The sequence below is a fragment of the Ranitomeya variabilis genome, chromosome 4, assembly GCF_051348905.1.
Source record: "Ranitomeya variabilis isolate aRanVar5 chromosome 4, aRanVar5.hap1, whole genome shotgun sequence".
Lineage (NCBI taxonomy): Eukaryota > Metazoa > Chordata > Amphibia > Anura > Dendrobatidae > Ranitomeya > Ranitomeya variabilis.
The window spans coordinates 337,674,017-337,692,932 of record NC_135235.1 but is presented as its reverse complement, the minus strand read 5'-3'; positions in this window follow the sequence as shown (position 1 = coordinate 337,692,932).

The window sequence follows — 18,916 nt, the reverse complement described above, 5'->3', positions numbered from 1 at the left end:
TTTCTCTCCGTCCCCCAGATGGTTTGGATAGGACGCACCCGTATGACGGGGTAGGCCTGGAGTTATTTTATAGGGACTCTAGAGACGCCCCTCTCCCACAATTGCCTCCGTTGTCTTCATTAGGTGTAAAGGTGAGGCAGCCAACCTAGAGTTAACTGCCCTGCCGTAGTTTAAAGTAATGCGTAGAGTCTATTACTTCCTCGGCGTTCCGGCCGCCGGCTACCCGCCTCAGAAGGATGTTGTCGATCTCGGGGCACGACTCCTTCTGGTTCTATCGCCTTTGTGTTGTGATCTCGTTTCTCACTTCTCCACAATATACTTCGCTTCGTGTCCTTTCTTAAGATGCCGCCGCAATGAGGTGCAGGCATGGCTCCGTAACGATCTGTCCTGTGCTAGGCCACTGTCAGGATCCCACCCCTGACAGGGATCCCTCTGAATCTTCCCAAGCAACCTCTTCTCTCACTAGATGTTACCTGGGCAAAACCCAGTCAGCTTCTCCCTCACTTCCTATCCAAACCCCAGTTTTACCAAAGTGTGAGGAGTGGCCTAATACATAGAACCTTTTGCTCCCCCTGGTGGCCAGAGTGTGAAATGTAATGTGTGACTGTGATACCTGGTCAGGTGAACTCCTTTAGTGCCACCAGACATACCATCACTCCCCTTAGCGGCAGAGCGACAATACTGCAACGACCAGGACTCTGAGGCGCTGCACTCCCCCCCGTTAAATCCAGTACTCCCGGACTGGGAAAAGAAGAACAACAATACATGTTAGCAAAAGACATACAAAATTTTAGAATGCTGTAAACAAGTAAATTTAACAGTGCTTCCCTTTATGGGAGGTGAGAACACTTGAACGTTACAAACAGAAACATATTTACATTGTGTTGAAGATTTTAAATAACACTTATTAAATATCTAGCTATAAATAACTATCATTACCCAGCTGGGCATACTATCTACTATCTACTATCTACTATCTACTAAGTGCAAACTTTTCTGGAACAATAATTTAACTTTTCCTTTAAGGGCATAAGGGCAGGTACCCACTAAAGGTATATTATACGACTAAAAGTGCAAATCAACGTTTTTCTTTAGTTCTCTTCTTCATATGCAGGACTCTCTTGTCTACCCCCACGGGCCTACTGCATCTTTCCTTGGCTTTCTAACATCAGTTCTAGTAATCACTTTAACTTCAGTTTTATTCAAACAACATTATCAACATTTCTATTCCGTATCACTATCTTTCTAACTACATACTACTACTATGTAAAACATTATTACGGTCTAACTATTTAAGGCACGTTATGGGTTAAGCTAAGTGCAACAATTAGACATTCCCTTTAAGAGGGAAACCAAGTCTCTTCTGAGGTAGTGCAAACTCTCAAGTTGCAAGTCTGTTTAAAGCAAGAACTTCTGCGCTGTAATCAGGAACAGTCTCTTCAAAAAGCTCTTCTTGTTGTAAAACCAGTAGGGGGCACCCTTAAGAAGGTGCAAACTATATACAGCAACAGTTTGTGAATCATTCACCGTCCATGATTCAGCAGTCTTTTAGAACAATGATGAACTTGTGCAAAAACATAAAACAATAGGGATCCCGGGTCAACAAAGGGATCCCTTTAAGAACAAACCCTGGTCGGGTTTAAAGCAGCAAAACAGCAGGAAAGCAAACAGTTAACTATTTACATGGCTCGGGGTTCCGAGGTTTACTCTTGTTCTGGGGATAGCAAAGGTCTTACCCTGCACACCATCCTCCCTGGCCGGGAAAGGGTGGAGTCCGAGTTCCGCACAGGGGTCTGCACAGCTTGGTCAGGAACAGCGGTCGCTTCAGTTGCAGGCCCGGTCTCCTGGGCTTCCGGCATCGCTAGGAGAGCGGCACACCGCTGAACATTCCGAGCCCACCAGCTAGCCCCCTTCTGATACCGATCATAGATCACGGCATCTCCAGGGCGCAGATCGCGGTCAGCATCATCCTGTCCGTAGCAGGGTTCCACCTCGTCTCCATCGACGTGGACTCTCATGAGTAGTGTTGAGCGATACCGTCCGATACTTGAAAGTATCGGTATCGGAAAGTATCGGCCGATACCGGCAAAGTATCGGATCTAATCCGATACCGATACCCGATACCAATACAAGTCAATGGGACTCAAGTATCGGACGGTATCCCTGATGGTTCCCAGGGTCTGAAGGAGAGGAAACTCTCCTTCAGGCCCTGGGAACCATATTAATGTGTAAAATAAAGAGTTAAAATAAAAAATATTGCTATACTCACCTCTCCGATGCAGCCTGGACCTCACCGAGGGAACCGGCAGCGTTCTTTGCTTAAAATGCGCGCTTTTCCTTCCTTCCGTGACGTCACGGCTTCTGATTGGTCGCGTGCCGCCCATGTGGCCGCGACGCGACCAATCACAGCAAGCCGTGACGTAATTTTCAGGTCCTTCTAGGCATTCAGTATTTTAAAATTACGTTCCGGCTTTGTGATTGGTCGCGTCGCGGTCACATGGGCGACGCGACCAATCACAAGCCGTGACGTCATGGGAGGCAGGAAACGCGCGCATTTTAAAATTACGTCACGGCTTGTGATTGGTTGCGTGCCGCCCATGTGACCGCGACGCGACCAATCACAGCAAGCCGTGACGTAATTTCAGGTCCTGAATGCAGAAATAGGCATTCAGGACCTGAAATTACGTCACGGCTTGCTGTGATTGGTCGCGTCGCGGTCACATGGGCGGCACGCAACCAATCACAAGCCGTGACGTAATTTTAAAAATGCGCGCGTTTCCTGCCTCCCGTGACGTCACGGCTTGTGATTGGTCGCGTTGCCCATGTGACCGCGACGCGACCAATCACAAAGCCGGAACTTAATTTAAAAATACTGAATGCCTAGAAGGACCTGAAAATTACGTCACGGCTTGCTGTGATTGGTCGCGTCGCGGCCACATGGGCGGCACGCGACCAATCAGAAGCCGTGACGTCACAGAAGGAAGGAAAAGCGCGCATTTTAAGCAAAGAACGCTGCCGGTTCCCTCGGTGAGGACCAGGCTGCGTCGGAGAGGTGAGTATAGCAATATTTTTTATTTTAATTCTTTATTTTACACATTAATGTTGTTTCGATACCGATACCCGATACCACAAAAGTATCGGATCTCGGTATCGGAATTCCGATACCCGCAAGTATCGGCCGATACCCGATACTTGCGGTATCGGAATGCTCAACACTACTCATGAGCAATCCAATCTCTTGCACCAATCCTTTTCCTTCCCGGGGATTGAAGGCCACAACGACTCCCCATTTCGGTGAGGGGGCGTCCACGTCGCCCTTCAGATCAATCGTGGCGGCGGGTCAGGTCTCTTCCCTCCACACAGCCACCAGGCGCCGCCGGTGTTCCATCCAGGGCAGGATCTTCAGATCCCGTTCCCACGGCTCACGACCCGGCGGTGGGGTCCTTGAGTCCTCCGCGGTCGGAGTGGGTGAAGAGGAGAACGCGGGGGACAGGCGGATCTCCGCAGGGTGGCCAAGCCGGGAACCCACATGAAGGTGGGCTTCTCAGCAGCGTGCCAGCTGTCGGGCTTCGGCCACAGCCACCCAGTCATCTGGTGACTGGCTGCTGGGCCTCCCCGGGGGCAGCTCTGCGGCGGTCAATCCCCTCAGCAACGGTGGATCCAGGCTCGCTTCCGGAGATGAGGCCCTGCGCCGGGCCGGGCCGGGATGTCCCCACGTGGCTGCTTGGAAGTCGCCATGTTTGTCCCCTCCTCTGGATCTTCTCCCCGCACTCTCTTTCGGGGGTGGCCCCGTCTCCACCCTCCATAGAGGATGAGAAGGTGGACCTCGGCTGCTGACAGACATGTCCTCAGGATACAGCAATATTTAGACTGGGAGGCCATTGCTCTTCGCGCTCTTCAGCTTGTCCACGCCCACAAATCCATGCCCTTCTTCTCCTGCGCTCCTCGTTGCGCTGTAATGGCAGCGGTGTTGGCGGGAATTTTTGGCGGCAAATAGCAATATACAGTCTTTGCAATAAATCACGATTCAAGCACAATTCAGTCACAGTTCCAAGGCACACATGACCTGATTCTCAGGCTTAAGTAGATCCTGTTCGTGACGCCAAGTTTAGAGCGGCCCCCAAACGCAGGGCAGTGGGGTACTCGGTACCGGGTCCCTCGGTGCTGGGGATGTCACGGTGGCCTGACCCGGTCCGTGGCCCTGCTAAGGGGCGCCCAATTAAAGATGTAGGTGACGGTTTGTCAAGTGTTCGTGACGCCACCTGTGGTATTCGGTCAGGGTGACCGACGCTGCAAGGGGTCCGCTGGGGTGATGGAATGGTAGCTAGATGTTGTAACTTCCCACAGGTGAAGTATGTCCCCAGGGCTTCCCTTGATGAGTAGATGGTGATGGTGTAGGTCGCAGTAAATGACGAGGACACAGGGTTGCAGTCTCTTTACCTCTTTACTGAAGGCTTTGGCATCCGCAATCCAGAGCACTGCTAACAGGGCTGGCTGAGACCGGCCGGTCCGAAGGCACATCCAGAGTTCCCTTTGCAGGTGGAAATCAGTAGCCTTCCTACTAGCGCCTGGGTGTTGTAGTACCTCCCTGCTGAGCACCACGGGATAGTCCTCACAACTGTCGTGTATGTTTCTGTTCTTTCTCTCTGTCCCCCAGATGGTTTGGATAGGACGCACCCGTATGACGGGGTAGGCCTGGAGTTATTTTATAGGGACCCTAGAGACGCCACTCTCCCACAATTGCCTCCGTTGTCTTCATTAGGTGTAAAGGTGAGGCAGCCAACCTAGAGTTAACTGCCCTGCAGTAGTTTAAAGTAATGCGTAGAGTCTATTACTTCCTCGGCGTTCCGAGGCCGCCGACTACGCGCCTCAGAAGGATGTTGTCGATCTCGGGGCACGACTCCTTCTGGTTCTATCGCCTTTGTGTTGTGATCTCGTTTCTCACTTCTCCACAATATACTTCGCTTCGTGTCCTTTCTTAAGATGCCGCCGCAATGAGGTGCAGGCACGGCTCTGTAACGATCTGTCCTGTGCTAGGCCACTGTCAGGATCCCACCACTGACAGGGACCCCCCTGAATCTTCCCAAGCAACCTCTTCTCTCACTAGATGTTACCTGGGCAAAACTCAGTCAGCTTCTCCCTCACTTCCTATCCAACCCCCAGTTTTACCAGAGTGTGAGGAGTGGCCTAATACATAGAACCTTTTGCTCCCCCTGGTGGCCAGAGTGTGAAGTGTAATGTGTGACTGTGATACCTGGTCAGGTGAACTCCTTAAGTGCCATCAGACGTACCATCACTCCCCTTAGCGGCAGAGCGACAATACTGCAACGACCAGGACTCTGGGGCGCTACACATTCATTGCCAAAGTCATGATGGGTCTACCCCAGACAGGGCCTTTCACAAGAACGATCCCCTTCTTTCCTAAGTTTCGCTCTCAGACCCGTATCTCTATGCATACCACCCCAACTACTGGGATGGGTAGCTGGTTGGCTGCCGTTAGTCATATAATCCGGCCCCCCTTGGATTGGGCAACAGTTGGAAAGTACTGATGGAAACATACTTCTGGCATCTATTAAGCAACAAATCCTTTGTTCATTTAACTCAGCCCACATAGTGGGACTGTCAGGAACTAAGTAGTTGGAGTCTCCAGTTCTCTGTCTGGTGGGATCTAGCCCTGAGGTGTGCTCACTGACCGCAGGGCGCGTTGGTTTACCAGCCAGTCGCTGCTGTCTCCTTGTTTCTATAAACAGCTCTTTTCGTTACACTGGCCCTAGTGGGGGTAACCAGTATTTCCCGCTAGTCCGCATGTCCTAGATATGTGAGTCACTGGGTATACAGTGTGCTTGTTGCACTGGCTGGCTCCATTCCCTGAAGCATAAACCCAACCCACACTGTGTACAGTACGTCTACGCTGGAAATAATGGCCCACATGAGCGGATCTTCTACTGGCACTGATTACAGATCTTCTATTGACGCTGCTTACTAGGGTTGAGCGACTTTCATTTTTTAAAGATCGAGTCGGGTTTTGTGAAACCCGACTTTGCCCAGAGTCGAGTCGAGTGCAGTCGGCCGATTATCGCTAAAAGTCGGGGATCGACCGAAACACGAAACCCAATGCAAGTCAATGGGGAAGCATAGTCGGCAGTGAGTGGAGGCCAGGAAAACACCTATAGTGCCCATTTTAATGCCAAAAACATCCATTCTTGTTTCTGAAGCTTGTCAATCTTAATTAACTTTATAATAATAGTTGTTCATTGGAACTTGGGGGTCATTTGGCTAAAGTTGTGGGGGTTAGGGCTGGTTCAAGGTTTTAGTGGGCCCAGGAATCGTGGACTACGTCACGGCGGTGGAGCAGGGAGAGGTAAGTATTTCAACGTTGCAAGTGCTGCAAGTGCTGTGATCCTGAGCAAGCAGGGGGGGCCCACTCGTTCGCATTGGCACTGGCACAGGGCCCCTCAAAGTACAGCGGTGTGTTTGCATGGCGGGGGCGCCTCCCACCAGCAGCGACACTTTTGCGTACTCTGAGGGGCCCTGTGCCAGTGACGTCGCCAACGAGTATGCCCCCCCACCTGATGAAGGAACCTGCACTTTCATCTGCACCTTCCTCTTTGTCCCTGTGTAAGGTGGTATAACATGCGGGAAGGGGAACCTTACTTTCAGCAGGGTCAGATTCTGGCTGTGTAGAGTGCAAGGGGAATGTAGTGGTCTAGGTCAATGTACCAGCAGACTCATCTAGCAGTGGCTGGGCAATGGGCAGGATGAGGAGGAAACAGATATAGGGCCAAAGAATAAAGTAGGCTAAATGCAGTTCAAAATTGGTAACAGGACTAAACAGGCGGCATTGCTTTGTTCAGTGGAGTAGCAAACCCAGGAGAGCAGACACTGTTTTAAGGGCCCAAACACACTAATAGGCCAAATGCAGTTTAATATCTGATACTTTAGGCCAAAAGCCAGAAGGTTGAAGCTCAGCTTTATACAGTGGAGAACAACACCAGGGAGCGGCAGACACCCTTAGTAGGCCGTAACCAAAGTTGAAGGCCAAATGCAGTTTAATATCTGATACTATAGGCCGAAAGCCAGAAGGTTGAAGCTCAGCTTTATTCAGTTGAGGACAAACACCAGGGAGCGGCAGACACCGTTAGTAGGCCGTAACCAAAGTTGAAGGCCAAATGCAGTTTAATATCTGATACTATAGGCCGAAAGCCAGAAGGTTGAAGCTCCGATTTAGAGAGTGGAGAACAACACCAGGGAGTGGCAGACACCGTTAGTAGGCCGTAACCAAAGTTGAAGGCCAAATGCAGTTTAATATCTGATACTATAGGCCGAAAGCCAGAAGGTTGAAGCACAGCTTTATTCAGTTGAGGACAAACACCAGGGAGGGGCAGACACCGTTAGTAGGCTGTAACCACCAAGTTTTTTAAAAAACAGCACTTAATGAGAGCCAGAAGGTTGAAGCTCAGCTTTATACAGTGGAGGTCAACACCAGGGAGGGGCAGACACCGTTAGTAGGCCGTAACCAAATTTGAAGGCCAAATGCAGTTCAATATCTGATACTATAGGCCGAAAGCCAGAAGGTTGAAGCTCAGCTTTATTCAGTTGAGGACAAACACCAGGGAGCGGCAGACACCGTTAGTAGGCCCTAACCACCAAGTTTTTAAAAAACAGCACTTAATGAGAGCCAGAAGGTTGAAGCTCAGCTTTATTCAGTTGAGGTCAACACCAGGGAGCAGCAAACAGAGGTATTATGCCCCAACCAGCACTTTAAAAAAAAAAAAAAAATTAGAGCCAGAAGGTTGAAGCTCAGCTTTATACAGTGGAGAACAACACCAGGGAGCGGCAGACACCGTTAGTAGGCCGTAACCAAAGTTGAAGGCCAAATGCAGTTTAATTTCTGATACTATAGGCCGAAAGCCAGAAGGTTGAAGCTCCGATTTAGACAGTGGAGGACAATTTGAATTAGGGACTGCAGACAGACTTAGTAGGCTGTCCCCTGTGGACCATGCATCCACCACATTAACCCATTGCGCCGTAATGGACACGTAATCTTCCGTGGCCATGCCTACAGGTCCATGCGTCTGTTGTCAGGTGCACCTTTGTACTCACAGATTGCCAGAGTGCATGGACAATGCGGTCTTTTACATGCTGGTGGAGGGTTGGGATGGCTTTTCTCGCAAAAGAAGTGTCGACTGGTTAGCTTGTAGCGTGGTACAGCAGAGTCCATCATGGCCTTATTAATAGTAAATAAAATATATAACTAGGCTCTATGAACTTTTAAATAGGTTCCAGGGGTACACGGGCAGCATTGGTGTGGTCAGTGAAGGAGTATTGCAAGAAGGGACCGCAGACAAGCTAACGAAGGCCTAACATAACAAACAATAGGCTCATGGCAGTTTTAAATCGGTTACATGGATACACAGGCAGCTTTGTGGTCAGCGGAGGAGGAGTATTGCAAGAAGGGACCGCAGACAGGCTAACGAAGGCCTAACATAACAAACAATAGGCTCATGGCAGTTTTAAATCGGTTACATGGATACACAGGCAGGCACTCCAGGCAGCATTGTGGTCAGTGGAGGAGTATTGCAAGTAGGGACCGCAGACAGGTTAACAAAGGCCTAAAATAACAAACAATAGGCTCATGGCAGTTTTAAATTGGTTACATGGATACACAGGCAGGCACTCCAGGCAGCATTGTGGTCAGTGGAGGAGTATTGCAAGTAGGGACCGCAGACAGGCTAACAAAGGCCTAAAATAACAAACAATAGGCTCATGGCAGTTTTAAATTGGTTACATGGATACACAGGCAGGCACTCCAGGCAGCATTGTGGTTAGTGGAGGAGTATTGCAAGTAGGGACCGCAGACAGGCTAACAAAGGCCTAAAATAACAAACAATAGGCTCATGGCAGTTTTAAATCGGTTACATGGATACACAGGCAGCTTTGTGTTCAGCGGAGGAGGAGTATTGCAAGAAGGGACCGCAGACAGGCTAACGAAGGCCTAACATAACAAACAATAGGCTCATGGCAGTTTTAAATTGGTTACATGGATACACAGGCAGGCACTCCAGGCAGCATTGTGGTCAGTGGAGGAGTATTGCAAGAAGGGACCACAGACAGGCTAACAAAGGCCTAAAATAACAAACAATAGGCTCATGGCAGTTTTAAATTGGTTACATGGATACACAGGCAGGCACTCCAGGCAGCATTGTGGTCAGTGGAGGAGTATTGCAAGAAGGGACCGCAGACAGGCTATCAAAGGCCTAAAATAACAAACAATAGGCTCATGGCAGTTTTAAATCGGTTACATGGATACACAGGCAGCATTGTGGTCCGCGGAGGAGGAGTATTGCAAGGAGTGTCTGACACAGTTAGTACTCCCAAAAAATAAATAGATGTTAATGTCTCGCAAAACAACAATAAATTAAAAAAGGGTGGCATGCTTAGGTACAGGGGTGGGCTCATCTGCAGAGTTTATGACAAAGTAATTTGGCAGTAAATTACTATTTACTGGTGTCAATATAGGACACTGACCCAGACTACTTTAACTAGCATCATCGATGTCAACAAATTGGTATTGTTTGTCAGGGCCAGGCATTGAATGATGTCAGCGCATAGACTAAACATTGGTGGAGCTATGCGAGATAATTTTGAACGTGGTAGAGCACAGTTTGAGCTGGGGGGGGGGGAACTCTCTTGTGGCCGGCGGTACCGCCCCAGGGCCCCTCATGTTACAACAGTGTGTCTGACGTTGGGTGCGCACCACCACCGCCAGAGACACTACATTGTACTATGAGGGACCCAGTGGCAGTGCCGTCGACCAAAAGCGGGCACACCCACCTCTTCAGACAAACAGCACTGTAACGGGTGCTTGCGCCAAGTGGCGAGACCACGGCCCCGTGGGGGGAGTTCTCCCATTGGGGGAGGTGTAAACATGTCGTATGCTGGACAAACAGCTGCTGCAAATTAAGAGATTGGAACACTCAGTAAGACCAGTCCACAAGCAAGCAATTTTTATAGGAAAGCTAGGTGTCAGCCGGGAAAGGTGGGGCAAAATAATTTGAAATCCAGGAGTGGTTCATTTTAATGAAGGTGAGATCATCCACATTTTGGGTAGCCAGACGAGTCCTTTTTTCGGTTAATATTGAACCAGCAGCACTGAATACTCTTTCTGATAGCACACTAGCTGCTGGGCAAGCAAGCTCCTGCAATGTATATTCTGCCAATTCAGGCCAGGTGTCTAATTTGGATGCCCAGTAATCAAATGGGAATGACGGTTGAGGGAGAACATCGATAAGGGATGAAAAATAGTTAGTAACCATACTGGACAAATGTTGTCTCCTGTCACTTTGAATAGATGCTGCAGTACCTGTCCTGTCTGCGGTCATTGCGAAATCACTCCACAACCTGGTCAGAAAACCCCTCTGTCCAACGCCACTTCTGATCTGTGCACCTCTAACACCTCTGCCATGTAGCCCCCTGCAGCTTGTGTGAGAACCATCACCGGCGCTGTGTGCTGGGAATGCCTGAATCAAACGGTCTACAAGAGTAGCTTGTTTGGTTGCTAATATTTGTTCGAGGTTCTCATGTGGCATAATATTTTGCAATTTGCCTTTATAGCGAGGGTCAAGGATGCAGGCCAACCAGTAATCATCATCGCTCATCATTTTTATAATGCGTGTGTCCCTTTTGAGGATACGTAAGGCATAATCCGCCATGTGGGCCAAAGTTCCAGTTGTCAAATCTGCGGTTGTGCTGGTTGGAGGGGCAGTTACAGGCAAATCTACGTCACTTGTCTCGCTTAAAAAAACAGAACCCGGCCTTGCAATGCCACTAATTTCTGTTGGCCCAGGAGAAGCTTCCTCATTCAAAAAGTACTCATCCCCATCATCCTCCTCGTCCTCCTCCTCCTCCTCTTTGCCCGCTACCGCGTCCTCTACACGGCCCTGACCAGACAATGGCTGACTGTCATCAAGGCTTTCCTCTTCCTCGGCTGCAGACACCTGCTCCTTTATGTGCGTCAAACTTTGCATCAGCAGACGCATTAGGGGGATGCTCATGCTTATTATGGCGTTGTCTGCACTAACCAGCCGTGTGCATTCCTCAAAACACTGAAGGACTTGACACAGGTCTTGTAGCTTCGACCACTGCACACCTGACAACTCCATGTCTGCCATCCAACTGCCTGCCCGTGTATGTGTATCCTCCCACAAAAACATAACAGCACGCCTCTGTTCGCACAGTCTCTGAAGCATGTGCAGTGTGGAGTTCCACCTTGTTGCAACGTCGATGATTAGGCGATGCTGGGGAAGGTTCAAAGACCGCTGATAGTTCTGCATACGGCTGGAGTGAACGGGCGAACGGCGGATATGCGAGCAAAGTCTGCGCACTTTGAGGAGCAGGTCGGGTAACCCCGAGTAACTTTTCAGGAAGCACTGCACCACCAGGTTTAAGGTGTGAGCCAGGCAAGGAATGTGTTTCAGTTGGGAAAGGGCTATGGCAGCCATGAAATTCCTTCCGTTATCACTCACTACCTTGCCTGCCTCAAGATGTACAGTGCCCAGCCATGACTGAGTTTCATTCTACAAGAACTCGGACAGAACTTCCGCGGTGTGTCTGTTGTCGCCCAAACACTTCATTGCCAATACAGCCTGCTGACGCTTGCCACTAGCTGTCCCATAATGGCACACCTGGTGTGCAACAGTGGCAGCTGCAGATGGAGAGGATGTGCGACTGCGGTCTGTGGACGAGCTCTCGCTTCTGCATGAGGAGGAGGAAGAGGAGGAGGGGGGGCGAACGCCTACAGCCAACTCTTTCCTTGACCGTGGGCTAGGCAGAACTGTCCCAATATTGCTGTCCCCTGTGGAGCCTGCATCCACCACATTCACCCAGTGTGCCGTGATGAACACGTAACGTCCCTGGCTATGCCTACTGGTCCATGTGTTGTGAATTAGACTTTTTGGCTCCCTCTTGTGGTTACTTGTGATATGACTCTGGGATTGTCTTTCCTCAGTTTGGCACCCACCTGGGTCGTTAGTCCAGGGGTGTTGCTATATAAGCTTCCTGGATCCTTAGTCCAGTGCCTGGCATCGTTGTAATCAGATCCTTTCTGTTTGCTCCTGTCTGCTGGTCTTGGTTCGTGCTAAATTAAGCTAAGTCCTGCTTCTTGTTTTTTGGTTATTTGCTTTGCTCTTATTTTTGTCCAGCTTGTACTAAATGTGATTCCTGACTTTGCTGGAAGCTCTAGGGGGCTGGTGTTCTCCCCCCGGGCCGTTAGACGGTTCGGGGGTTCTTGAATATCCAGCGTGGATATTTTGATAGGGTTTTTGCTGACCATATAAGTCATCTTACTTATTCTGCTATTAGCTAGTGGGCCTCTCTTTGCTAAATACCTAGCTCATTCCTACGTTTGTCTTTTCCTCTTACCTCACCGTTATTATTTGTTGGGGGCTTGTATCCAACTTTTGGGGTCTTTTCTCTGGAGGCAAGAAAGGTCTTTCTTTTCCCTTCTAGGGTTAGTTAGTTCTCCGGCTGGCGCGAGACGTCTAGAACCAACGTAGGCACGTTCCCCGGCTGCTGCTATTTGTGGTGCTAGGTTTAGATATATGGTCAGCTCAGTTACCACTGCCCTATGAGCTGGTTTTTTGTGTTTGCAGACTTAGTAATTATTTCTGAGACCCTCTGCCATTGGGGTCATAACAGTATGCCAGGCCAACATTGAATGTTTAATGCATTGCAGAAGTGGGATAATAAGAAAGGAAATTCTGAGTTTTGTTTTTTTTTTTCCTCTCTTCCTCCCCTTTACCTCTGAGTGGCTTGTGCTTGCTGCAGACATGAATGTCCAGACCTTGATTACAAGTGTAGACCAGCTTGCTGCTCGTGTGCAGGGCATACAAGATTTTGTTACCAGTAGTCCAATGTCTGAACCTAAAATACCTATTCCTGAACTGTTTTCTGGAGACCGATTTAAGTTTAGGAATTTTAGGAATAATTGTAAATTGTTTCTATCTCTGAGACCCCGTTCATCTGGAGATTCAGCTCAGCAAGTTAAAATTGTTATCTCTTTTTTACGGGGCGACCCTTGGGATTGGGCTTTCTCGCTAGCGCCAGGAGATCCGGCATTGGCAAATATTGATGCGTTTTTTCTGGCGCTCGGATTGCTTTACGAGGAACCCAATCTTGAAGTTCAGGCAGAAAAAGCCTTGCTGGCTATTTCTCAGGGCCAGGATGAAGCTGAAGTGTATTGCCAAAAATTTCGGAAATGGTCCGTGCTTACTCAGTGGAATGAGTGTGCTCTGGCCGCAAATTTCAGAAATGGCCTTTCGGAAGCCATTAAGAATGTGATGGTGGGTTTCCCCATTCCTACAAGTCTGAATGATTCCATGGCGCTGGCTATTCAAATTGACCGGCGTTTGCGGGAGCGCAGAGCCGCTAATCCTCTGGTGGTGTTGTCTGAACAAACACCTGATTTAATGCAATGTGATAGAATTCAGACTAGAAATGAGCGGAAAAATCATAGACGTCAGAATGGGTTTTTACTGTGGTGATTCTACACATGTTATATCAGCATGCTCTAAACGCCTAACAAGGGTTGTTAGTCCTGTCGCCATTGGTAATTTGCAACCTAAATTTATTTTGTCTGTGACTTTAATTTGCTCATTGTCTTCTTACCCTGTTATAGCGTTTGTGGATTCAGGTGCGGCCCTGAGTCTTATGGATCTGTCATTTGCCAAGCGCTGTGGTTTTGTTCTTGAACCGTTGGTAAATCCTATTCCTCTTAGAGGTATTGATGCTACGCCATTGGCGGAAAATAAACCGCAGTTTTGGACGCAGGTAACCATGTGCATGACTCCTGAACATCGGGAGGTGATTCGTTTTCTTGTTCTGCATAAAATGCATGATTTGGTCGTTTTGGGTCTGCCATGGTTACAGACCCACAATCCAGTCTTGGATTGGAAGGCAATGTCTGTGTCAAGTTGGGGCTGTCAGGGAATTCATGCTGATTCCCCGCCGGTGTCTATTGCTTCCTCTACTCCTTCGGAAGTTCCTGAGTATTTGTCTGATTATCAGGATGTATTCAGCGAGTCCAGGTCCAGTGCTCTGCCTCCTCATAGGGACTGTGACTGCGCCATAGATTTGATTCCAGGTAGTAAATTTCCTAAGGGAAGACTGTTTAATCTGTCTGTACCTGAGCATGCCGCAATGCGTTCGTATATCAAGGAGTCTCTGGAGAAGGGGCATATCCGTCCATCCTCTTCCCCTCTTGGTGCGGGATTCTTTTTTGTGGCCAAGAAGGACGGATCTTTGAGACCTTGTATTGACTATCGGCTTCTGAATAAAATCACTGTTAAATTTCAGTATCCTTTGCCTCTGTTGTCGGACTTGTTTGCCCAGATTAAAGGTGCCAAGTGGTTCACCAAGATAGATCTTCGTGGTGCGTACAACCTTGTGCGCAGTAAGCAAGGAGATGAATGGAAGACAGCATTTAATACGCCCGAAGGTCATTTTGAGTACTTGGTGATGCCTTTTGGGCTCTCTAATGCTCCCTCAGTGTTTCAGTCCTTTATGCATGATATTTTCCGGAAGTATCTGGATAAATTTATGATTGTTTATCTGGATGATATTCTGGTTTTCTCTGAAGATTGGGTCTCACATGTGGAGCAGGTCAGGATGGTGTTTCAGGTTTTGCATGAGAATGCTTTGTTTGTTAAGGGCTCAAAGTGTCTCTTTGGAGTACAGAAGGTTCCCTTTTTGGGGTTTATTTTTTCCCCTTCTGCTGTGGAGATGGACCCAGTCAAGGTCCGAGCTATTCATAATTGGACTCAACCCACGTCAGTTAAGAGTCTTCAGAAGTTCTTGGGTTTTGCTAACTTCTACCGTCGTTTTATCGCTAATTTTTCTAGCGTTGTTAAACCTTTGACGGATATGACCAAGAAAGGTTCTGATGTTGCTAACTGGGCTCCTGCAGCAGTGGAGGCGTTCCAAGAGTTGAAGCGCCGGTTTACTTCGGCGCCTGTTTTGTGCCAGCCTGATGTCTCACTTCTAGTGTTGAGCGATACCGTCCGATACTTGAAAGTATCGGTATCGGAAAGTATCGACCGATACCGGCAAAGTATCGGATCTAATCCGATACCGATACCCGATACCAATACAAGTCAATGGGACTCATGTATCGGACGGTATTCCTGATGGTTCCCAGGGTCTGAAGGAGAGGAAACTCTCCTTCAGGCCCTGGGAACCATATTAATGTGTAAAATAAAGAATTAAAATAAAAAATATTGCTATACTCACCTCTCCGATGCAGCCTGCACCTTACCGAGGGAACCGGCAGCGTTGTTTGCTTAAAATTCGCGCTTTAACTTCCTTACGTGAAGTCCCGGCTTGTGATTGGTCGCGCGCCGCCCATGTGGCCGCGACGCGACCAATCACAGCAAGCCGTGACGTAATTTTAGGTCCTTCAGTATTTTAAAATTACATTCCGGCGTTGTGATTGGTCGCGTCGCGGTCACATGGGCGACGCGACCAATCACAAGCCGTGACGTCACGGGAGGCTGGACACGCGCGCATTTTAAAATGCGCGCGTCTCCTGCCTCCCGTGACGTCACGGCTTGTGATTGGTCGCGTCGCCCATGTGACCGCGACGCGACCAATCACAAAGCCGGAACGTAATTTTAAAATACTGAAGGACCTAAAATTACGTCACGGCTTGCTGTGATTGGTTGCGTCGCGGCCACATGGGCGGCACGCGACCAATCAGAAGCCGTGACGTCATGGAAGGAAGGAAAAGCGCGAATTTTCAGCAAAGAACGCTGCCGGTTCCCTCGGTAAGGTGCAGGCTGCGTCGGAGAGGTGAGTATAGCAATATTTTTTATTTTAATTCTTTCTTTTACACATTAATGTTGTTTCGATACCGATACCCGATACCACAAAAGTATCGGATCTCAGTATCGGAATTCCGATACCCGCAAGTATCGGCCGATACCCGATACTTGCGGTATCGGAATGCTCAACACTATTCACTTCCCTTTCAGGTCGAAGTGGATGCTTCTGAGATTGGGGCAGGGGCCGTTTTGTCGCAGAGAGGCCCTGGTTGCTCGGTAATGAGACCATGTGCTTTCTTCTTTAGGAAGTTTTCGCCTGCTGAGCGGAATTATGATGTTGGCAATCGGGAGTTGCTGGCCATGAAGTGGGCATTTGAGGAGTGGCGTCATTGGCTCGAGGGTGCTAAGCATCGTGTGGTGGTCTTGACTGATCACAAAAATTTGACGTATCTCGAGTCTGCTAAACGCCTGAATCCTAGACAGGTCCGCTGGTCATTGTTTTTCTCCCGTTTTGACTTTGTGGTCTCGTATTTACCAGGTTCAAAGAATGTGAAGGCTGATGCTCTTTCAAGGAGCTTTGTGCCTGACTCTCCTGGAGTCGCAGAACCAGTTGGTATTCTTAAAGAGGGAGTTATCTTGTCGGCCATTTCTCCTGATCTGTGATGTGTTTTGCAGAGATTTCAGGCTGGTAGACCTGACTCTTGTCCACCTGACAGACTGTTTGTTCCTGATAAGTGGACCAGCAGAGTCATTTCCGAGGTTCATTCCTCGGTGTTGGCAGGGCATCCGGGAATTTTTGGCACCAGAGATCTGGTGGCTAGGTCCTTTTCGTGGCCTTCCTTGTCACGGGATGTGCGGTCATTTGTGCAGTCCTGTGGGACTTGTGCTCGGGCTAAGCCTTGCTGTTCTCGTGCCAGCGGGTTGCTCTTGCCCTTGCCTGTCCCGAAGAGGCCTTGGACACACATTTCCATGGATTTCATTTCAGATCTCCCGGTGTCTCAGGGCATGTCTGTCATCTGGGTGGTATGTGATCGCTTTTCTAAAATGGTCCATTTGGTGCCTTTGCCTAAGCTGCCTTCCTCTTCCGATCTGGTTCCTGTGTTCTTTCAGAATGTGGTTCGTTTACACGGCATTCCTGAGAATATTGTGTCTGACAGAGGATCCCAGTTTGTTTCCAGGTTCTGGCGATCCTTTTGTGCTAGGATGGGCATTGATTTGTCGTTTTCGTCTGCCTTTCATCCTCAGACTAATGGACAAACGGAGCGAACTAATCAGACTCTGGAGGCTTATTTGAGGTGTTTTGTTTCAGCAGATCAGGATGATTGGGTGACCTTCTTGCCGTTGGCTGAGTTTGCCCTTAATAATCGGGCTAGTTCCGCTACTTTGGTTTCGCCATTTTTCTGCAACTCTGGTTTCCATCCTCGTTTTTCCTCGGGACATGTGGAGCCTTCTGACTGTCCTGGGGTAGATTCTGTGGTGGATAGGTTGCAGCAGATCTGGAATCATGTGGTGGACAACTTAAAGTTGTCACAGGAGAAGGCTCAGCGTTTTGCCAACCGCCGCCGCGGTGTGGGTCCCCGATTTCGTGTTGGGGATTTGGTATGGCTGTCTTCTCGATTTGTTCCTATGAAGGTCTCCTCTCCTAAATTTAAGCCTCGCTTCATCGGTCCTTACAAGATATTGGAAATCCTTAATCCTGTGTCCTTTCGCTTGGATCTTCCGGTGTCGTTTGCCATTCACAACGTGTTCCATAGGTCTTTGTTGCGGCGGTACGTTGTACCTGTGGTTCCTTCTGTTGAGCCTCCTGCTCCGGTGTTGGTTGAGGGCGAGTTGGAGTACGTGGTGGAGAAGATCTTGGATTCTCGTCTCTCCAGACGGAGGCTTCAGTATCTGGTCAAGTGGAAGGGCTATGGTCAGGAAGATAATTCCTGGGTGGTTGCTTCTGATGTGCATGCGGCCGATTTAGTTCGTGCCTTTCACGCTGCTCATCCTGATCGCCCTGGTGGTCTTGGTGAGGGTTCGGTGACCCCTCCTTAAGGGGGGGTACTGTTGTGAATTAGACTTTTTGGCTCCCTCTTGTGGTTACTTGTGATATGACTCTGGGATTGTCTTTCCTCAGTTTAGCACCCACCTGGGTCGTTAGTCCAGGGGTGTTGCTATATAAGCTTCCTGGATCCTTAGTCCAGTGCCTGGCATCGTTGTAATCAGATCCTTTCTGTTTGCTCCTGTCTGCTGGTCTTGGTTCGTGCTAAATTAAGCTAAGTCCTGCTTCTTGTTTTTTGGTTATTTGCTTTGCTCTTATTTTTGTCCAGCTTGTACTAAATGTGATTCCTGACTTTGCTGGAAGCTCTAGGGGGCTGGTGTTCTCCCCCGGGCCGTTAGACGGTTCGGGGGTTCTTGAATATCCAGCGTGGATATTTTGATAGGGTTTTTGCTGACCATATAAGTCATCTTACTTATTCTGCTATTAGCTAGTGGGCCTCTCTTTGCTAAATACCTAGCTCATTCCTACGTTTGTCTTTTCCTCTTACCTCACCGTTATTATTTGTTGGGGGCTTGTATCCAACTTTTGGGGTCTTTTCTCTGGAGGCAAGAAAGGTCTTTCTTTTCCCTTCTAGGGTTAGTTAGTTCTCCGGCTGGCGCGAGACGTCTAGAACCAACGTAGGCACGTTCCCCGGCTGCTGCTATTTGTGGTGCTAGGTTTAGATATATGGTCAGCTCAGTTACCACTGCCCTATGAGCTGGTTTTTTGTGTTTGCAGACTTAGTAATTATTTCTGAGACCCTCTGTCATTGGGGTCATAACATCCATGCATCTGTTGTCAGGTGCACCTTTGTAGTCACAGACTGCCTGAGTGCATGGATGATGCGGTCTTTAACATGCTGTTGGAGGGCTGGGATGGCTTTTCTAGAAAAGAAGTGCCGACTGGGTAGCTCGTAGCGTGGTACAGCGTAGTCCATCAGCGCTTTGAAAGCTTCGCTTTCAACTAACCGGTAGGGCATCATCTCTAATGAGATTAGTCTAGCAATGTGGGCGTTCAAACCCTGTGTACGCGGATGCGAGGATGAGTACTTCCTTTTCCTAACAAGAGTCTCATGTAG